Source organism: Babylonia areolata, chromosome 21 (genome assembly GCF_041734735.1).
Source record: "Babylonia areolata isolate BAREFJ2019XMU chromosome 21, ASM4173473v1, whole genome shotgun sequence".
Lineage (NCBI taxonomy): Eukaryota > Metazoa > Mollusca > Gastropoda > Neogastropoda > Buccinidae > Babylonia > Babylonia areolata.
In genome coordinates, this window is record NC_134896.1 from 8,540,622 (window position 1) to 8,548,441 (window position 7,820).

The 7,820-nt window shown below is 42.4% G+C and overlaps 1 protein-coding gene across 1 annotated transcript in view; it reads right to left on the bottom strand.

Annotated features, from left to right (window-relative positions):
• Nucleotides 1-1,020: 1,020 nt before the first annotated feature.
• LOC143296035 (uncharacterized) overlaps nucleotides 1,021-7,820 on the bottom strand; it is a 16,070-nt gene continuing 9,270 nt past the window's right edge. The window contains exon 2 of the mRNA XM_076607780.1: nucleotides 1,021-5,375. The gene's annotated coding sequence lies outside the window, so the exon portion shown is untranslated. The remainder of the gene's footprint in view (nucleotides 5,376-7,820) is intronic.

Sequence of the window (7,820 nt, forward strand, 5' to 3'; positions counted from 1 at the left end):
ACAGTGATGTGCTGGTGTGTGTGTGGTTGTGTATGTGTGTTTTTTTACCAGAGCATGTTTGTGCATGTATGCGTGTGTTACCCAAGTGTGTGTGTTTGTGCATGTTTGTGTGCATTCCCTATGTGTTTGTGTGTGTGCATGTACATGTGTGTTACCTTTGTAATTGTGTGTTTGTGCATGTATGTGTGTGTTACCTAAGTGTGTTTGTGCATGTACACGTGTAAGCTAAATTGTGATAGTGTGTGTGCTTGTGTACTTATATGTATATGTGCGTTACCTATGCAGATACCAGGGCAGTCTTTGCAGAAAATATATCCAAACTTATGTGTTTGTGTGAGTGTCGGTGATTGTGTGGAGACGTTCAAAAGCGTGATCTCTCACAAAGGACACCAGTACACACGCACACAAACACACCCAATGTAATCGTCAATACTGACCTTTTCACTCCCGGACACACTAAGTGTCGTGATATATTTTATAAGATGAGAAAAAAAAGAAAACATGGTAGGCTTGCCATTTTGATGAACTTTTCCAACAGAGAGCCTGCCTCAGTGTCATTCTGTATGCTGATGGACGAGCGTTAATTGCTGACTAATGGGGCAGGCCAGTAATAATATTTAATCTAGTCTCTTGTTACTGTCAGCTGCTTTTGTTGTTCCAGCTGTGTATGTTCTCGCTCTGTTCAATGCAAACTACCACCACGCTACACATTGGTATAATTACAGAGACTGCTGCGCAGTTCTCTATGTGTATGTGCGTGAAAGTGTGTGTGATGGAGAAGGAGCAGTGACATTTGGTTGCGTTAGTGTTCGTCCTCATTCGAACCAAATACTCTTTGTTTTGTTGTTTTTCTTTTCTTTTTTTTTTTTCATGAAGTTGACAACATGAGAAGGAACATAGATAAAAACTTACAACGCTTTTATAAGCTGAGTGACAAAGCGAACATTTTTAACTTTATCTTAAAAATGTCATATACACACCACTGCAAAAAGGGGCTGAAAAACATGATCCTGCAAAGTCTGGAATGTTCAATATATTTTATTGTATATATGAAGTCACATGATGACACAAGGACTGAAGGGAAGAAGAGGAGAGGAGGTGGTGGTAAACTAGACTCTCTCCCCAAAGTGTTAAGTCTCACTTCTTTAGTACGCGCGCGCGCACGCAAACACACACACACACACACACACACACACACACATGAAGAGTGAATAGAAGGAGGGAGCCATTAAAAAGGAAAGCACACACACACACACACAGAAGACGAAACAGAAAGTGAGATACGGATACACAACAACAAAAAATATAGGAAGCGGGGGCATTGATGTGCGTGTGGCTGTTTAAAAGGAGAGACACGTATTCCACTTCAGTGCTCTGGGTTATTATTCTTCTCTCTGGTTTTTTTTTTTTTGGTTTTTTTGTTTGTTTGTTTTTTAACACCACATAAACAGTGCAACACACACACAGGTAAACGTACCTAGAAAAAAACAATGACAAAATAAGTGCGTAGCTTCGTCTGGTGTCGAAATAATCAGAGTTCACAATGTGTGAAGTGAAAGATAACCGGGGGAAATGTAAGCAGGCATGCACTTTAGAAACAAACTAATAAACAGGCAAATAAAACAAAAAAATGGAAACGTCATGGTGGCATGGAATGCATTGCTCGTTCAATGTGCTTCGTTAAATGTTATGACATCACAACAGACCACACAAATAGAGTGCCAGAAAACAGCCTCCGCTAAACCAGCTGAACATGAAAAAGCGTGCACAGATAAACGATTAAAAAAAATTAATAAAAATAAAAAAGACTATAGACACGATCCACCACCAGCTGAAATCGAAAAGGAAACACACACACACACACACACACACACACCGAGGGAAAATCACAAAATAGGAAAATGACAGGCATTCAGAAGAGGGAGTAAATCATAGCTCTTTATGGACATATTCTTTTACTGAGCGAAGAACTGTGAAAATATAATGCATCAACAAGGCAACGATTATTTTAAGGCAGTTACATGGATATTTCAACTCAGGCTGAATTTTTTTTTTTTTTTTTTAAATAAAAAAACCTCAACCAAGTCCAGACAGACAAACGGACAGATGGAAGATAAGAGTAAAATTATAAGAACATTAATTTTCACAAGTCAGTATGTCAGTAATGTTGATAGGCACTGACACGTGGAATCAAGCCACGCCAAATCTCATCCAGCAGGTCTGAATCTCATCTTTCCCTGCACGACACAGTCCGTTTCGCCAAACAGCCTGAAGCTTTATACGTGTCTTCTTCGTCTGAAAAATTGCTGAAACTTTGTACTATAAAATCATAAGACTCTTTTTCCTATCAATCAACCTCTATAGGCTATATACATCTGTTTCGAGATACGTGTGTGCAACCGCGCCCCTTACTGGCACATACACATACACGCGAGTACTCAGCTCAAATACATGCACGTGCACGCTTGCACACACACACACACACACACACACACACACACATATTAGATTTACTTTGTCACCGTGACCGCTCTTGTCCGAGGATTTTCCTTGTTGGATGTCAAACAAAATAGTGACAAAGTGCGCACTTCACAATGCAACACGTGGACTCTGTCATTTAACTTCAAGTACAGAATCATAAAATAATGCGCAATCGCCTCTTGGGCATTAGAACCATCAACACTATATATATAAAAAGAAAACCCTTACAAATTCTCTTCTTTCTTCTGTTTAAATAATCGACACTAAACAATGTGAGCGGCGCTACTACATAATATACACACGTGCGCTTGAGCGCTTGCGCTTACTCCTCCCCCAAGGATGCCGACCGGAAATCTCTGTATTCAACACTATATACACTGTTTCCGTTTGTAGTATTTGTTTGTTTTTACTCATTTAAATTATAATTGGCCACTGTCATTATTTCGAGTGCATGCGCGAGAACGTGTACCCAGAGATTCGGAGATTTTGTTAATCCTGTATCGCCTTTCGAGGTATGAATTAGAATGAAAACACACAACGAGATCACGTTTCCAGGCGTATTAACATTGGCAGCATTTCCTTTCAGAAATCGTTGGCAACAAAGAGTTCCATGCAAACAAATATCTGGCGATGTTTCCATGCAAGAAATCATTGGCAAGATTTTCATACAGAATCCATTGGCAACGTTTCCATACAGAAATAGCTGCCAGTGATAACGTTTCAATGCGGAAACCACTGGCAACGCTTCCATGCAAAATATTTGGCAGAGTTTCCACGAAGAAATAATTAACAACGTTTCCAAACAGAATCAATTGCTAACATGTTCTTACAGAAACAATTGGCAACGTTTTCATAAAGAAAACACTGGCACTATATCTTTTTCAGAAATAACCAATGGCAACATTTTCATTCAGAAATCGTTGGCAACATTTGACCACATAAATACCTGCATGGCAACGTTTCCATTGAAAAAAAAAAAAAAAAAAAAGGTAAATCGAAACATTTGGCAAAATTCCCATGTACAAATCAGCATCGGCAAGATCAAGTTCCTATTCAGATTTCACAACTTCGAGTTGAGCTTGCAATGTTCAACTGATCAGTTCAGTTGACAAAGGATAACAATTGATAATGCTGATGATGATTATGGTATGAATAACAATGACAATGAAGATGATGACGATGAAGGACTTCTTTTAATTTGATCAAATGTAATAACAACAAAAACAATTATAATAATAATGATACTACTACTGCTGCTACTACTACTGATGATGATGACGACGAGGATGATGATGATAATAATAATAATAATAATAATAATAATGAAACCACCACCAACAATAATAATAAGCTTCTTAACAGTAATTCTGGTGAGTGCTGCCATGCTAATAACAATAATGACGATGACGGTGATGATGATTACAGTATACTGATCATCAAGATAAACACATCGAATCCGATTACAATCAATGAAAAATAATAACGATGATGATGATGGTGGCGGTGGTGACGGTAGGTGTTAGTATGGCGGTGATGGTGATGATGATGAGAAAGAGAACTCTCCCAAGTAGATCTGATGACAGGTCCATCAATAATGGTGATGAAGACAACGTAGACGACAACGACGACGACAATGTTCGTGATGGAGCTGCTCACAGTAATATTCTTAGTAGCTGTCAATCTTGAATCCGACGGATTGTCAGATAAGACTGCAGTGAATGACATGCACACGAAAACGAGTGAGCGGGGAGAGGGGAAGGGGAGAGGGGGGAGGAAAGGGATGGGGCTGATTCGGAGTGGGTTGACATGGGATAGGGAGTGGGGGAGTGGGGGATTGGGGGGAGGGGGTATGGTTAGAGGGGTGGAGGCGGTATTGTATTGTATTGTATTTCTCTTTTTTGTCACAACAGATTTCTCTGAGTGAAATTCGGGCTGCTCTCTCCAGGGAGAGCGCGTCGCTACACTGAGAGCGCCACCTTTTTTTTTTTTCTTCCTGCGTGCAGTTTTATTTGTTTTTCCTATCGAAGTGGATTTTTCTACAGAATTTTGCCAGGGACAACCCTTTCGTTGCCGTGGGTTCTTTTACGTGTGCTAAGTGCTTGGCTGCACACGGGACCTCGGTTTATCGTCTCATCCGAATGACTAGCGTCCAGACCACCACACAAGGTCTAGTGGAGGAGGAGAAAAAATATGGGCGGCTGAGCCATGATTCGAACCAGCGCGCTTAGATTCTCTCGCTTCCTAGGCAGACGCGTTACCTCTAGGCCATCAATCCACTACTCACACATTCAATCGGAATTCTCTTCTTGTTGTCTTTTGTTTTGTTTTGTTGTTGTTGTTTTTTTGTTGTTGTTGTTGTTGTTGTTGTTGTTTTTTTTGGGGGGGTTGTTTGCTTGTTTGTTGTTGTTTTTTGTTGTTGTTTTTTGTTTGTTTTTGTTTTGTGTTTTTGTTGTTGTTTTTTTGTTGTTGTTTTTGGGTTTGTTTTTTTGTTGTTGTTTTTTTTTGGGGGGGGGGGGGGGGTTGTTGTTGTTGTTGTTTTGTTTTGTTTTTTGTTTTTTGGTCGAGGCGTCCGCTGGCCCTCTCATGGAGAAGAACTCAATCACTCAAACTTCACCTACCATGGCGCAAGTGTCGTTTAGTCAGTCCATTATGACACAGACTGCACTGGACACATTGACCTGATCTCACAGTGACACGTTGATGTTGCTGCTGGCAGTGAATGACGACTTGTGTCACGTTGATGTTGGTGGTAGATACAGGAAGGCACAGGGTCAGGCCAGTGACAGGCTCCAAGGCTGATGTTCCACAGTCTCTGGTGATGATGATGATGATGATGATGTTGACGATGATGATGATGACGATGATGATGATGATGATGAGCACGAGCGTCCCACCTGAAACGATTGAAAGAAAAAAATAACGTTGTAATTGTCATAATGGAGAAGGTTTGACAAAAGTGAGTCTTATTTCATAACTCACAGTTGTTGTTTTTTGTGTGTGGCTGGGTTTTTTTGTTGGTTTTTTGGTGTGTGTGTGTGTTGTTTTTTTTAAATAAACTTTCTCCATTTGGTGTTTTTACAGACTCAGCAGTCATTCTTCATTTTATCGTTGTAAGTGTCAGTTTACGTACAGTCACACACGCTCGTGCCCAACGCTCAGCTCAGTTATATCATGTCACAGACTGACATAAGCTAACAGCTGGGCCAACAGTAAAGTGAGAGCTGTGTGAGCGATGGTGTCTCCATTGCAATTGAAAGTCATCTACAGACGGGAGCCATAGCTGAATCGGTTAAAGCGTTGGACTTTCGATCTGAGGGTCCCGGGTTCGAATCACGGTGACGGCGCCTGGTGGGTAAAGGGTGGAGATTTTTACGATCTCCCAGGTCAACATATGTGCAGACCTGCCAGTGCCTGAACCCCCTTCGTGTGTATACGCAAGCAGAAGATCAAATACGCACGTTAAAGATCCTGTAATCCATGTCAGCGTTCGGTGGGTTATGGAAACAAGAACATACCCAGCATGCACACCCCCGAAAGCGGAGTATGGCTGCCTACATGGCGGGGTAAAAACGGTCATACACGTAAAAAGCCCACTCGCGTATATACGAGTGAACGTGGGAGTTGAAGCCCACGAACGCAGAAGAAGAAGAAGAAGTCATCTACAGCTTAGTTTTTGTGTGTGTGTCTTAAAGACTATATAGGAGGCAATATTGCACTGGCTCTTAGTGCTGCAGCCTTGGGGGCTGCTGAGTTGGGAACGTGACCATCTGAGCGCCGACTGTCCTGAAACCCTCTTGGCCGAGAGAGTGGGTATGGATGTAACTGGGGCATGACACTCTCCACCTTGATCAAATTATAGCCCTGATAATCGGGACAGGACTTGTCTCCTCTCCTGTTCTGACAGTCACAGGAGAGAGATTCCAGATTCCAGATGGTTTAATGTTCATACGTCATCAGGTTCCTAACATTGCCAACAATAACAGACAGTATTCTAGTACATTACAATTTTGCTTGGACTCTGAATTACACAATCCTATAATTTACTTCGCTGACATGTGGATAAGACACACACACACACACACACACACACACACACACACACACACACACACACACACCACGCGCGGCACGAGAGAGAGACAGAGAGGGGGGGGTGGGGTGAGAGACAGAGATGGGGACGGAGAGACAGAATCAGAAAGAGAGAGCACACACTATGATACACACGCACACGCACGCACACACAGACTTCTGACTGACGCAATGACTGACTGAAAAATGGCTGGAAAACAAAATGCGATACTGAATGGACAGGGAAAGGTGAGAGGCCAGGGGAGACAAACACACAGACGGAGAGACTGGGAGAAAGACCGAGACAGACACCGTCAGACAGAGAAACATACAGAGACAGAACCTGATGAGAGACAGACGAGCAGCCTGACAGAGACAGCCATACATCGAGGAACAGACACACACACACACACACACACACACACACACACACACACACACACACACACACACAGGGCGAACGTATCGATCAAAGACCAACATGCGTGTTTTCCCAGCAACACCTGTAGAATTAGAACGGACGTTTTATCTTCTGTTTTTCTTCTTCTTTTTTTTCTCTTCTTTTTTTTCTTCACAGGAAAAACACGGGCAACAGCTGGCAATCGATAGATACGGGGGTGGGAGGGAGGGGATGGGGGGGGGGGGGTTCGGGGGGTGATACCTGGCTCAACAGCCTGGCTGTCAATAACTGGACACACCCGGCAGTTTCAGCCCCAGTTCCAGTTTCTCAAAGAAGCATCATCGCTCTCGGACAAATCCATATACGCTAGACCCCATCTGCAAGGCAGATGCCTGACCAGCAGCATAACCCAACGCGCCTACCCAGGCTTTGAGTGCAAGCATAATATATATTTGTGTGTACATATCAGAGTGGATTTCTTCTTCAGAACTTTGCCGGAGGACAACACATCATCACGTTGCCATGGGTTCTTTTTCAGTGCGCCAAGTGCGTGCTGAAAACGGGACCCTCGGTTTATGGTCTCATCCGAATGACCACAGTCACGGTTTTCCAGTCATACTTGGGAGAAAGGGCGAGAGCGGGATTCAAACCCACACTCTCACACGGACTCTCTGTGTTGGCAGATAAGCTTCTTAACCATTCTTTATCCTTGTATCATAATTTCAATATCATTGATTATTATCATATTTTCGACTGAATGTTGAACTCTAAGGCTTTCACTATGTGCATGGGGTTGGAGGGAATGAGACTGGGGCTGGGGTGAGGATTGAGAGTTCTTCAGTTTGTTGCTTTGTGGTAGTCTTTTTTTTTT